A 15,329-nucleotide genomic window follows, 5' to 3' on the forward strand; every position below is an offset into this window, starting at 1 on the left:
GGAGAGAGAGAGAGAGAGTAAGGAACCGGGAAAGAAAGAGAAAGGGGAAAAGAGAGAGATAGAGAGATAGGAAAACAGAGAGAGAGAGAGAGATAGGAAAACGGAGAGAGAGAGCAGGGGGAAGGGAGAGAGAGAGAGAGAGAGAGAAAGAGAGATGAGAAAAGGGAAAGATAAGGAATAGAGAGAAAAGAAAAGGAAAAGAGAGAGAGAGAGAGAGAGAGAAAAGAGAGAAAAAGAAGAGGAGAAAAGGAAGAGAGAGAGAAAGGGGGAAGGGAGAGAGAGAGAGAGATATATATGAGAAAAGGGAAAGAGAGGGAGGTAGAGAGAAAGGAAAAGGAAAAAGAAAGAGAGAGAGAGAGAGGAAGAGGTCACGCGCGTCTCCATACAATTGTGTCTGTTTGAGAAGACTCTCTCCCACATCTGAAAAGTCGACTGGAAATTCCTCGATCATCTCTCGCGGAAATTGTCGATGAAAAATCGACAATTTCTGGGAGTCGAGCTCTGGTGGTTTTTTTTTTTTATTATTTTTCATTTTACTTCACATTATTTGATTTGTTTCATTCCCTCCCTTTATCTTCTCTATCTGTCTGCATTTATTAAGAATTTTAACTTTTCTTTTATTTTCTTCCTCGTTCATTTGTTTGGTGTTCCGACGAAAGTCTCAGCTTTGTTCGTAATGACTGTTTATGATGACTGTTATTGGTTCATACTGGCTATTTATGATGAATGTTGGTTCATAATCGCTATTTATGATGGCTCTTGGTTCATAATGGCTATTTATGTTGGCTCTTGATTCATAATGACTGTTTATGACGACTATTATTGGTTCATGCTGGCTATTTATGATGAATACTGGTTCATAATGGCTAATTATGATGGCTTTTGGTTCATAATGGCTATTTATGTTGACTCTTGGTCCATAATGACTGTTTATGATGAATGTTGGTTCATAATGGCTATTTATGTTGACTCTTGGTCCATAATGACTGTTTATGATGAATGATGGTTCATACTGGCTATTTATGATGAATGTTGGTTCATAATGGCCATTTATGATGGCTCTTGGTCCATAATGGCTATTTATGTTGGCTCCTGGTTCATAATGACTGTTTATGATGAGTGTTGGTTCATAATAGCTATTTATGATGGTTATTGGTGAATAATAACTATTTATGATGACTATTGGTTCATACTGGCTATTTGTGATGAATGTTGGTTCATAATTACTATTTATGATGAATGCTGGTTCATAATAGCTGTTGGTTCATAATGACTATTTATGATGACTATTGGTTCATACTGGCCATTCATGACGGATGTTGGTTCATAATGACTATCTATGATGAATGTTGGTTCATAATGACTATCTATGATGAATGTTGGTTCATAATGACTATTTATGATAACAATTCGTTCATAATGACTATTTATAATGACTATTGGTTCATAATGGCTATTTATGAGAGCTGCTGATTCATATTGACTAATTATGACGACTGTTGGTTCATAGTGGCTATTTATGATGCCTATTGATTCATAATGGCTATTTATGATCAGTGTTAGCTTGTTGACCTTGTATTATTATTATTGTGTCTGTTTGTCTGTCAGTCTATCTGCTGGTTCGGTTATCCGTGCATATATTGTAAATGTTTATTAAAGAATTAATATGAATTTTTATTTGTTTCATTTATTATAAAAAGCAGAATGGTTATTTTTATAATAAAAAACTAACCATACATCTGTGACTATGGCTCCATCGAGCATCCGCGCGCATGGAATGCGCGCAAGTCTTACCTTCTAACACCTCTCACATCCTCACACCACCTCCTCACTCTCCTCCTCCCCTCCTCCTCCTCCTCACTCGTCATACTTCATGTCTCTCCATCAGCAATAAAGCCCTCCATGTTAGGTAATAACAATTGCTTTCGATGAATCATTCTCTCTCTCTCTCTCTCTCTCTCTCTCTCTCTCTCTCTCTCTCTCTCTCTCTCTGCTTTTACCGATATCAGAGATATTGTAGTGCAATATGCCACTTGTACATTAGATATAAGTACTTTGAAAGTGAATATTGCTTATTGTTATGTATAATCTTTTTCTACAAATATGAATGGACTTAACGTTTCCCTAGACTGAGTAATTACGTATATACGTAAGCACTGAATTTTTTACTTTGACTTTTCTCTCTCTCTCTCTCTCTCTCTCTCTCTCTCTCTCTCTCTGTGCCACCCCAGTGCAAAATGGCATATTTCTGCTTGTTGGACAGCTCAGTACTCATCAAGCAACTCCGGGCAGGTAAAATTAACTTGCAAATGGAACATTTAATAGACATCATCGTACCTGAGGCATCATGCTAATGTATTTACCCAGCGTAAATAATATATATTTTGCTCTTGTTATTTCACGCATGGGTATATGCCCTTGTTGTCTTAAATACTGAGTAAAAGAATAATGGCCCCCAGGTTTCTTTCATTAATGGATGTTGGATATTTCGTCTAATTTGATAGTTAGATTTATGAATATTAATAATCATATTTCTCCCTGTTATTTTCCTCAGCGGTGTGATGAAAGAACTGTGTAAATAAATTGGGTCTGTGTAAATAAATAAGATCGGTGTAAATGAATAGGATCTGTGTAGGGATCTTCGTGGATGAACAGGATCTTTGTAGATATATAGGATCTGTGTAAATGAGCAGGATCTGTATAAATACATGGGATCTATGTAAATAAATAGGATCTGTGTAGATAAACAGGATCTATGTAAATGAACGGGAGCTGTGGAAATGAAGAGAATCTGTGTAAATAAATAGGATCTGTGTAGATAAATGAGATCTGTGTAAATGAATAGAATCTGTGTAGATAAAAAGGATTTGTGTAAATGAATAGGGTCCTTGTAAATAAATAAGATCTGTGTAAATTAACAGGACCCATGTAGATAAATAGGATCTGTGTAAATAAATAGGATCTTTGTAAAGAAGTCGGATATGTGTAGATAAAGGTCTGTGTAAATGAATGAGTTCTGCGTAATTTAATAGAATCTGAGCAAATAAATAGGATCTGTGTAGATGAATAAGATTTGTGTAAATAAATAGGATCTGTGTATATAAATAGGATCTGTGTGATTTGACCGGATCTGTGTAAATAAATGGGATCTGTGTAAATGAATAAGATCTGTGTAAATGAGTAGGATCTGTGTAAATGAATAGGATCTGTCCAAATAAATAGGATCTGTGTAAATGAATAGGATCTGTGTAAATGAATAAGATTTGTGTAAATAAATAGGATCTGTGTAGATAAATAGGATCTGTTTAAATTGATCGGATCTGTGTAAATAAATGCGATCAGCAAATAAGTAGGCTCTGTGTAAATGAATAGGGTCTGTGCAAGTGACTAGGATCTGTGCAAATAAATAGGATCTGTGTAAATGAATACGATCTTTGTAAATGAATAATATTTGTGTAAATAAATAGGATCTGTGTAGATAAATAGGATCTATGTAAATTGATCGGTTCTGTGTAAATAAATGTGATCTGTGTAAATAAATAGGATCTGTGTAAATTGCTCGGATCTGTGTAAATAAATGGGATCTGTGTAAATAAATAGGATCTGTGTAGGTAAATAGGATCTTTGTAGATAAATAGGATCTGTGTAAGTAACTATAAGTTGTGGTGAATTTAGATCATGCAAAGAATTATCCAAATTATTAATATGCCTCAGTGCGTTAAAACTGGATCGCAGTTACTGAATACTGAGAGAAAGAGAGAGAGAGAGAGAGAGAGAGAGAGTTTAAAAATTAATTTTACTTCCTAGTTTTAATTAGCAATTTGTTAAAACTATTCAGTTCGTATTAAAAATTCGCACAAATCTTCTAATATAGGGAACGTTCCATCCTCTCTCTCTCTCTCTCCCTCTCTCTCGTCTGTAGCAGGAAGAAGTGGCCGCTCCAGTAATAAAACTTTTCTGTCGATCTTGGGCCTTAATTAGTCTTCTAATTACGGGCTGAAAAAAAAATGGACCTTTGCTACAGTATCTCTGGTTCCTCTCTCTCTCTCTCTCTCTCTCTCTCTCTCTCTCTCTCTCTCTCTCTCTCTCTCTCTCTCTCGTCATAAATTTTTTTTAGTTATAGACATGATTTTCTTTTGGTATTAAACGTATTGGTACGATGTATATACTTTATATATATGTATATACATATATATATATATATTATGTACTTTATATATATACGTATACATATACGTGTGTGTATAAAAAAAATTAAATTGTGGCTACTATCCTCATGTATCTTATGCGTATGTCATCAAAAATTTACACAAATATACGTACGTGTATATATATGTATATATATATATATATATATATATATATATATATATATATATATATATATATATATATATATTTTCCTTCCGATAATCGCTGTGTAATTTACAGTTACTTTATAAATGTAAAACATACGAAAAGAATAACATTTCTGTCTTGCAAAGCGACAAAAATGTGAGGGAATAAAGGGCACATCGTCATCGCCTTTATGTCTATTATGAATACGGTGGAATTTACACCTCTGAAGTCTGTATGAATAACGGGAGGGATTCGGCCGGCGGTACTTTGCTAATCCGAGAGAGAGCTGTTGTTTACATAAAACAGGCTTCCCTTGCTGTGTCTGTTTATCTGATAAGAGAGAGAGAAGAGAGTTTCATATATATATATATATATATATATATATATATATATATATATATATATATATATAATATATATATATATATATATGAAAATATATATATATATATATATATATATATATATATATATATATATTTATATATATATATATATATATATATGTATATATATATATATATATATATATTATATATATATATATATACATACATACATATAAAATTATATATATATTGACATATGTATGTATATATGAATGCATGTACACATACACATATATACACATACACACACTCACACAACACATGCCAATGCACAGGCACGCGCGCACGTCTTTATCACTGCCAGACTGACCGCCTGTCAGCAAAATCAAATAACCAAGATTCCTGACTGATGCATCATACGCCCACCCTTTGACCTCCAGAGCAGACAGAGTTGATCCCAGGAATTTGGCAGAAAATTCCAGGAATTCTTCTCGGTAAATTCTGTCTCGGCTCAGTTCTCTTCCTGGGGGATGACTGAGAGGGGGAAGGGAGGAGGAGGAGGAGGGAGAGGGTAGAGGGTGGGGGAGGAGGGGGAGAGAGCATTCACAGGTAGAGTGAACGAGTTTTTGAATACCTGTGGAAAGACGGCATAAGCAGACAGGTAGATTTGCAATTTGAACGAATGGATCAGATCAGGTAAAGTTCAATTTGAACTAATGGATCAGGTCAGACGGTTAGAGTTCAATTTTGAATCTGGTGGATCAGATCAGAGTTCAGTTTTGAACTAGTGGATCAGATCAGGTAAAGTTCAATTTGAACTAATGGATCAGGTCAGACAGTTAGAGTTCAATTTTGAATCTGGTGGATCAGATCAGAGTTCAGTTTTGAACTAGTGGATCAGATCAGATAAAGTTCAGTTTTGAACTAATGGATCAGGTCAGACAGTTAGAGTTCAATTTTGAATCTGGTGAATCAGATCAGAGTTCAGTTTTGAACTGGTGGATCAGATCAGATAAAGTTCAGTTTGAACTAATGGATCAGGTCAGACAGTTAGAGTTCAATTTTGAATCTGGTGGATCAGATCAGAGTTCAGTTTTGAACTAGTGGATCAGATCAGATAAAGTTCAGTTTGAACTAATGGATCAGGTCAGACAGTTAGAGTTCAATTTTGAATCTGGTAGATCAAATCAGAGTTCAGTTTTGAACTAGTGGATCAGATCAGATAAAGTTCAGTTTGAAGTAATGGATCAGGTCAGACAGTTAGAGTTCAATTTTGAATCTGGTGGATCAGATCAGAGTTCAGTTTTGAACTAGTGGATCAGATCAGGTAAAGTTCAATTTGAACTAATGGATCAGGTCAGACGGTTAGAGTTCAATTTTGAATCTGGTGAATCAGATCAGAGTTCAGTTTTGAACTAGTGGATCAGATCAGGTAAAGTTCAGTTTGAACTAATGGATCAGGTCAGACAGTTAGAGTTCAATTTTGAATCTGGTGGATCAGATCAGAGTTCAGTTTTGAACTAGTGGATCAGATCAGATAAAGTTCAGTTTGAACTAATGGATCAGGTCAGACAGTTAGAGTTCAATTTTGAATCTGGTGGATCAGATCAGAGTTGGTTTGAACTGGTAGGATCAGATCAGATAAAGTTCAGTTTGAACTAATGGATCAGGTCAGACAGTTAGAGTTCAATTTTGAATCTGGTAGATCAAATCAGAGTTCAGTTCTGAACCAGTGGATCAAATCAGAGTTCAGTTTTAGCTAGTGGATCAGATCAGACAAAGTTCAATTTGAACTGATGGATCAGATCAGACAGAATTGAATTTCGAGTTAGTGTATTAGATCAGACGGAGTTCAATTTTGAATCTACTGGATCAGATCAAAATTCAGTTTTGAACTAGTGGATCAGATCAGACAGAGTTCAATTTTGAAAACAGCGGACCGGATCAAAGATCAGTTTTGAACTAGTGGATCAGATCAGACAGAGTTAAATTTTGAATTGGTGGATCAGATTAAACAGACTTCAGTTTGAACTAGTGGATCAGATCAAACAGAGTTCACTTTTCAACTGGTGGATCAGATTAAACAGACTTCAGTTTGAACTAGTGGATCAGACAGTTAGAGTTCAATTGTGAATGATTGGATTAGACAGTCAGAGTTCAGTATCAACTAACGGATTTGTGAATCAGATCAGCCAGAGTTCAGCTCTGAATCTAGTAGATCAGACCTGGCAGAGTTCAGTTTGAATTAGCTGATCAGTGTTAGATTTTTCAAATATTTGCAAACAGAGGGTCAAAGTGAACTCCCTGGATTGTTTACAGATAAATAACCAAAGAACCTAAAAATGCCCACAAAAAACGGTCAAATAAACTTAACCCTCTGAAATGTTTGAAGGTCAGGGGTCAAGTGAACCTCAGTGAAGAATATTTACAGCTGAAGGCCTCAAATTAAATTACTGAAGAATATTTTCAAACTGAATATTCGAAATGAACTCTGAGATGAGTGCGAGCTAATAAAGAATTAAGGAGATAAAGAGAATTAGAGAGAATTAAAAACTGGATATTTATATACAGAAAACTTGATGTAGGTCACACACGGAAAATTAAAAAGCTTGAGTAAGAAAATTGTCACAAAGATAGAGCCGTGACAGACGAACAGAATTACGAACAGACAATTGATTTTGCTTGACGTAAAAGAATTCTGTATGTTCACACGAGGGGATAGAACCCTACACGTACAGGTAATAAACAAAACAACAATACCAGATTCATTTTGTGTATAAATGTCGTTGCGAGAATTGAATATAATGTAAAGCATAGATTACAGAAAATTAATGAGTTTGCTGACAATTTAAACGATAGGTATTAAAGAAGAGAAAAGACGGAGAGAGAATGATAAGTCAAATATCATTTGCAAGTATGAAAATGTTACCAAAGAATTTCTGCAGAACATTTTCACTTATTAACATTCTTACAAACAGCGCATAAACATATAACCCCTTGGAGGGGGGTAGTACCGTCAGTGCACCTCATTTGGCGCACTGTAGGCATTACTTAAGGTTCTTTGCAACCTCTTTTGTTCCTTTTACTGGACCTCCTTTCATATTCTCTTTCTTCCACCTTACTTTCCTCAACCTTCTCCTAATAATTGATTCTTAGTGCAACTGCGAGGTTTTCCTCCAACCTTTTACTGTCAATTTCCGTTTTAGCGCTGAATGACCTCATTGGTCCCAGTGCTTGGCCTTTGGCCTAAATTCTATATTCAATTCAATTCGGTCCAATTCATAAACAAATAACTTATACTGAAAGCCTCAGGGAAGACAAACGAAGAGGAAAAACGTTGGAGGAAAAAGTATAAAAACTACACTCGCCAGTAGCTCATTTATCTCTCTCTCTCTCTCTCTCTCTCTCTCTCTCTCTCTCTCTCTCTCTCTCTCCACTTCCATCCTCTTTCGCAATTTCCGCTACGTGTCGGCCAGGCCCCTGTAGGATAGGGGCGTTGATAATAATGTTTATGGTCCTTATCATCTTGCGTAGCCCCCTTCCCAAGTAGGGGCCTGGCTGTCTAACTGTCCCTTAGGGAGACGAAAAAGGTAGAGGAGAAGATTCTGTAGCAACTCTCTCTCTCTCTCTCTCTCTCTCTCTCTCTCTCTCTCTCTCTCTCTCTCTCTCTCTCTCTCTTCTTCTTTTTTTGTTGGTGTGTTGTCTGTTGACTTGGCTGTTTTTGCATCTTTCTGGTCCCCTGTGTTTCTCCCTTATAGAACTATTCTAGATATTATCAGTGGTTCTCTTCTTCTTCTTCTTTGTAATCTCTCTCTCTCTCTCTCTCTCTCTCTCTCTCTCTCTCTCTCTCTCTCTCTCTCTCTCTCATTTTTACTCAGACAAACTGATCTCTGTCTCTGTACTGAAATATTCTTCCTCATCTTACATAATAATATTTTATCCACCTCTCTCTCTCTCTCTCTCTCTCTCTCTCTCTCTCTCTCTCTCTCTCTCTCTCCTAGGAGAAGGTACTGACTTGTGGGAGTTGTTTTGGGATAAAGATATCGACCAAGGACCCGGGCTCCGTCAAGAGGTAGGATAAAAGCGGATAAGAAAAAGAAATCTCTCTCTCTCTCTCTCTCTCTCTCTCTCTCTCTCTCTCTCCGGACACCTAGAGAGAATAAAGGATACAGACAGACAGAAACAGATAGACTTTTAGAGACTGTTTTCTATAAAATAAAGTTTTAGAGAGAGAGAGAGAGAGAGAGAATAAAAAGTGTTCTTTAATATAAAAGAATAGTACAGGAGAGAGAGAGAGAGAGAGAGAGAGAGAGAGAGAGAGAGAGAGAGAGAATTAATGATTCCAAAAGTTAATATTAAAAGTCAAGATTAAAATAACAAAGAGAGAGACAGAGATATTAACAATATTTTGCAAAAGGAACACTTCAGTAAACATTAAATACAGACAGAAGAAAAATGGAAATGACACACAGATTCACCAATAAACAACCAGAGAGACAAAAGAAAGAGAGAGAGAGAGAGAGAGAGAGAGAAGAGGGATATAAGAAGAGAGAGAGAGAGAGAGAGAGATAACACCACCATCACCACGAAGACTCGAGTAGGATAAAAAGATATCGGCGATATGACGCGGGGAAAAAAAAGAAAAAGAAAAAAAAAAGGCCGAGGAAGATTTATCCTGTGGAAGCAGGCGAGAGAAATCTCCCGGAGTCTGTGTTTTCAGGGATATCTTCCTGGGCTGAGCACTAACTGAAAGGAAGGGGGGAATTAGGGCGTTAAGCTTCTTTCCTAACAAAGCGATTTGTTTGGCTCGTTTGCAAGCGCCCCCTGCCTGGTCTTCCGTGCTGCGCTGCTATGTTTTGGTTTAATGTTTATATAATATATATATATATATATATATATATATATATATATATATATATATATATATATATATATATATATATTATATATATATATATATATATATATATATATATATATATATATTTATATCTATATATATATATATATATATATATATATATATATATATATCAAATATATATATATATTTATATATATAATATATATATATTTATATATATCTATATATATATATATATTATATATATATATATATATATATATATATATATATATATATTGTTACTTTCATCATACTACCTTTCCTTCGGTTTTAGTGGTGGCGTTGCTGGCCCCACGCCCATTTCCATTAATGTGCTAGGGACTTATTTCCCTTTGATGTCTGTCGGAACAGCTATTGTGGACGTGTATTTAGGTTAGTATGCATACACAATCCGTTTTGTATGCATACTTGTGAGCGCGTGATACATACTGTAGCACATGTATACGTATGTGTCTGTATCTGTAATCAGTATCTTTATAGAATTACATCTCTCTGAATGAACTTTCAATCGCTGAAGTCAGTTTTCTCCTCAGGTCATGTCTTCTTCCAAATAACGACCTGATGATTGACTGATTTATATCAATCTGGCGTCCTTCGTGATCACTTGGCGACTCGCAACTGGTATGTTGAGATTTTCTTTCATTACAAAATAGAAATTGTGTTATTAACATTGACAGCGCCATTCGGAATGGAATGGAATGGAATATAGAGTCTAGGCCAAAGGCCAAGCACTGGGACCTATGAGGTCATTCAGCGCTGGAAATGAAATTGAGAGTAGGTAGGTTTGGAAGTGTAACAGTAGAAAAACTTCGCAGTTGCACTATGAAATAATTGTTAGGAGAGGGTGGACAGGCCTAGCAAGATGGAAGAAAGATGATATGAGCGGAGGTACAGTAAAAGGAATGAAAGGGGTTGCAGATAGGGGCCGAAGGGACGCTGCAAAGAACCTTTAATAATGCCTACAGTGTAACCCGTGAGGTGCACTAACGGCACTACTCCCTTACGTTGTAATCAGTTACAGGCTCTAATAATAAATTTCGAATTTAGGGAATGGTGTCCACCTATCCCAGGATGGCGTTGATAAGGTTTGCCGGATCAGCGCTAAATTGATGTAACCCAATCATTCAAAATTCATTTAGCTCAATCAATCAGTCAATCCTACACAGGAAACTATGACACGCAACTGAAACCTTCTGAATTATTTGGTGATACGGAAGAATTTATTTACCGTCGTTTGTAACTTGAATGAATGAAAGATAATTTACATAATTTAAAGATTATTTTGCTTCTGTGAATGATAAAAAAAAAGGCTTCGTGTTATTTTATGTGAAAATTAAGCAGTCGGAAAATGGAAGCGCTGAAAGAGAGAAATATTCCTTTTAATAGCTTTGTACTCTTTGCAAAACCATTCTGTAACATTTTGCAACATGGCAAATTGAAGCACACGTGGAGACGAGAAACCTAAAATAGAAACATTCCCATTTGGTTACTTTGATAACAGTCTTTCAGATCGAAATATCAAATTTAAGCAACCTTAAAATGAAAAAGTAAAAAAAAAAAAAGCTTGCTCTTGAAAAAGCAAAAAAAAAATCTTTTGAAGTTAAAAAAAAATTTGCTCTTTAAAAAGCGAAAAAGTTTTTTCTTGAAAAAATCTTAATCTTGAAAAAAATCTTTCTCTTGAAAAAGTAAGAAATCAAATTCTTGAAATCAAATTCTTTTTCTTGAAAAGGTAAAAAAAATTCTTGCTCTTAAAAAAGTGGGAGAAAAATTCTTGCTCTTGAAAAAGTAAAAAAAAAAAATCTTTTCCTCGTAAAAGTAGAAAAAAAAACATTATTCTTGAGAAAGTAAAAAAAATTCTTGCGTTTAAAAAAATCTTACTCTTGAGAAAGTGAAAGCAAGATCCTTGCCCTTGAAAAAGTAAGAAAAAAAATTCACCCTTGAAAGAATGAAAAAAAACCTCCGCTTGAAAAAGAAAAACAAAATCTTGATCTTAAAAAAAAAAAAAATTCTCGCTCTTGCCAGCTTTCACAAAACCGATTTGCAAATTGCAACAACAATCGCGCACGACACGAAAATTTAAAAAAACTTATAAACATAAGTTGTTCCTTCGTAGATTCCTTTCTCCGTCGCTCTCTGGCCTGAAAAAGGCCCCCTCTCCCCACCAAAAGAAAACACCAAATTTTGTATTCTTTTCTCGGGGTCATTTTTCCTTATAAAATCACTCGGCTCTCCAAGTTGAGACCAACTTGAGTGAAACTTTAGGAGCGGGATTTTCTTATACGATCTCCCGCCCCCACCCCCTGCGAAGAATGTGAATTTGACAGGGCCGCCCTGGGTCTGGCCCTGGCCATGCATACTTGATTCCCGTGAATTCGGAAATCGACCGCCCGTATCTCTCTCTCTCTCTCTCTCTCTCTCTCTCTCTCTCTCTCTCTCTCTCTCTCTCTCGGGAGTGCGTGGGAGACTGTTATCTCTCTCTCTCTCTTTCGAGGGAGTAAAGTTATCTCTCTCTATCTCTCTCTCTTCTCTCTCTCTCTCTCTCTCTCTCTCTCTCTCGAGGGAGTGCGTCTCTTTCCCGAGGGAGGTGGGGGCGACAGTTATCTCTCTCTCTCTCTCTCTCTCTCTCTCTCTCTCTCTCTCTCCTCTCTCTTTTTAAGTGGGTGCGTGGGAGGATGTTTCTCTCTCTCTTTCTCTCTCTCCCTCTCTCTCCCTCTGTCGATGGAGTGCATTGGGGAAGATCCTTGGAGCTATCTCTCTCTCTCTCTCTCTCTCTCTCTCTCTCTCTCTCTCTCTCTCTCCAATTCAGTAATCGACCTTCATAAAGAAGGTTGGACGACCTTGTTTACATGATTTAGTGAACTGGAATCGACCTTCATTATTGTCTAGGGTGGGGAGGGGGTTGGGAGGGTCCAGCCTTCGTTATTAGTGGGAGGAGTGTGGGTTCATTTTAAGCGAAATCCAAAGCTAATCATCTTACATTAATTATTAAGTTATTTCATATCGGTTGTAATCACCAGACCGTTGTTATTCATAAAACTCTGTAATTTAAACAAGATGAAAATGATCATGTAACATAAAATACAGAATTGGGAGGAAATACGATATTTATTTTGGCACGTTCAGATTTCGGAGTCTCTTTCTGAAACTGGAATTAAAACAGATTTTATAAAATGTGAATATAGCGGTCTTGCGAGCTCAGAGTGAAAGCCGATTTGTGCTGAAACAGAAAAATGAAATCGTTTTTCATTTATTTTCTCTTTATAACGTAAATACTTCGGGCGTAGATTCTCTATTGTAAGGTATTCCTACAAATATTCAGTGGGTCGGTGCTCATATCTTTTTAATAAAGTCAGAAATATTGGTTATAATAATTCCATGGAAACCATTACGGTTAATAAGGTCAGAAATATTGGTTATGATAATTCCTTGGAAAACATATTACGGTTAATAAGGTCAGAAATATTGGTTATAATAATTCCTTGGAAAACAGATTACGGTCTCAGTCGCTGATAGTCAAATATGGCGCCATTGTTTGTCTCCTGAAAACAAAGATTTTGGGCAAATGTTTGCAGTAGGACATTGAAATCTCTCTCTCTCTCTCTCAATTGAAGCATGTGAGCAGCGAGTTCTTATGGGTATTCCCAGTATACAAAGTTTGTACAAACATTCTTTTTTCCTCCATTTGATTTTGTTATTTGCTGTATACGTGTCTGTATAATGTATATTTATTTTTCTATACATGCATATATATATATATATGTATGTATGTGTGTGTATACATTTGTGTATATACTATATATATACATTTGATATTTATGCATATACAAATATATATGTCTGTGCTTCTTCATGTATATATGTATATATATATATATATATATATATATATATATATATATATATATGTATGTATGTATAATGCATAATGTATTTTTCCCTCCATAAAACTGTATATATATGTATGACAGAACTCACTATACCTGCCTACAAAAGATCTTATTCACTCATCTACCCTAACTCTCTCTCTCTCTCTCTCTCTCTCTCTCTCTCTCTCTCTCTCTCTCTCTCTCTCTGCAGTGCGACCAATTGAACCCAGCTCGGTCTAGGGAAGGTGTAAGCCCTATCAAAACACAATCATCTCCATCCTGATCACGGTGGGGAGGCCATTTGCCTGCGTCCTCCCGCAGTGACTTAAATCCCAATTCGGTTTCAAGTACGCGATCTACGTTCATTGTTTCGAGATCTGTGCTCCTCTTCTTTGCAGTTTAATAGGAGAATTCTTCATCTTTTTTTTTTTTCTTGTAGGAGCCGTGAATGATTTTAGTCGCTTGTGTTTTTCATAGTAGTTTACTTTTCTGTGATTATTTTGGGTGTTTATTTATCTGTTTATTAGCATATTTCTATCCTTATTCGCAAATCAACACATTTAAACACAGTAATTTGTCTTGTTATTCAGTAGGTTTATATGATTATGAGACCCATTGCCCTTTATCATTAATATAGATTTTTCTTACTATTCATTTCATATTTTTCTGCGTTTCTACACTTATTCATATTTAATTTGCAAATTTATGTAAAGTTTTATACACTGTAGAAAGCTATTATCCTTCCAAAATTGTTTTCCCCAAATAAAAACAAAAATTGAAAAGCACAACAGAAGCAAAATACTGTATTGCCGTAGTCATCACGAAAAAATTTACATATTTGTGAAAGTCATCAGCATTTTTATCGCATTCCAATAATAATAATAATAATAATAATAATAATAATAATAATAATAATTATAATAATAAGAATAATAATAACAGAGAATATCCTCAGGTACGAAAAACATACGCATATTTGTGAAAGCCATCAGCATTTTTATCGCATTCAAACAATTAATAATTATAATAACAATAATAATAATAATAATAATAATAATAATAATAATAATAATAATAAGAAGAAGAAGAAGAAGAAGAAGAAGAAGAAGAAGAAGAAGAAGAAGAAGGAATATCCTCAGTAGCAAAAAAAGATACACACATTTAAGTCATCCGCGTATTTATTGCATTCCAAAAATTTATAATAATAATAATAATAATAATCATAATAATAATAATAATAATAATACCAATAATAATAATAATAATAATAATAATAATAATAAAGAAAGAAAGAAAGAACATTCCCAGTAGCGAAACCAAGAACAACAGAATCCGAGAAGAATGGAAGACGCCAGAGCTTTTGACGGATAGACAGACGAGGGAATTTGGATGAAGTGGATGAGAGCCGTGTGACTGTAGGAGGAAGGACGATGAAGGTCTAAGTGGAAAATTATAGGCATCATCTGGGACAAGCTGCAATCGGCCCTTTCTCCCCGCTGTCTGGCACTGGCACTGGAGAGTGGCACTCTCGTCTCGCGGTATATTTTTCTCATTTTTCTCATTTGTTTTCCCTGTTGTGGGAAGTCTGGTTGAGGTGGAATTGTTATGAATGTGATATAACATTCAGGTATTTGTGCATTAGAATTTTTTTTTTTTTTTTTTTTTTTAAATTTCTCGTGGCGGAACTTTTTTGTTTTATGTTTTTCATATTTTTTTTTTGTAGGAAGTCTAGTTTCGATGAAATTATTATAGATTTGATCATAGATGTTGTAGGTGTTATAGATATGTCAGGTTATGTATGAGTAAAAATTTTCCCTGGGTGTATAAGCTGGATTTTATTTTCTTTTTTAGTGACTATGTTTTTAATGCTTGAAAAAGCTGCTACAACAT

General features: G+C 35.2%; 1 protein-coding gene across 1 annotated transcript in view; it reads right to left on the reverse strand.

Moving 5' to 3' along the window:
* The window catches only part of LOC136834247 (heparan sulfate glucosamine 3-O-sulfotransferase 6-like), a 149,141-nt gene that overhangs the window by 100,700 nt on the left and 33,112 nt on the right, over positions 1-15,329 (reverse strand). The gene's annotated exons all lie outside the window — the stretch shown is intronic.

The sequence above is a fragment of the Macrobrachium rosenbergii genome, chromosome 53, assembly GCF_040412425.1.
Source record: "Macrobrachium rosenbergii isolate ZJJX-2024 chromosome 53, ASM4041242v1, whole genome shotgun sequence".
Lineage (NCBI taxonomy): Eukaryota > Metazoa > Arthropoda > Malacostraca > Decapoda > Palaemonidae > Macrobrachium > Macrobrachium rosenbergii.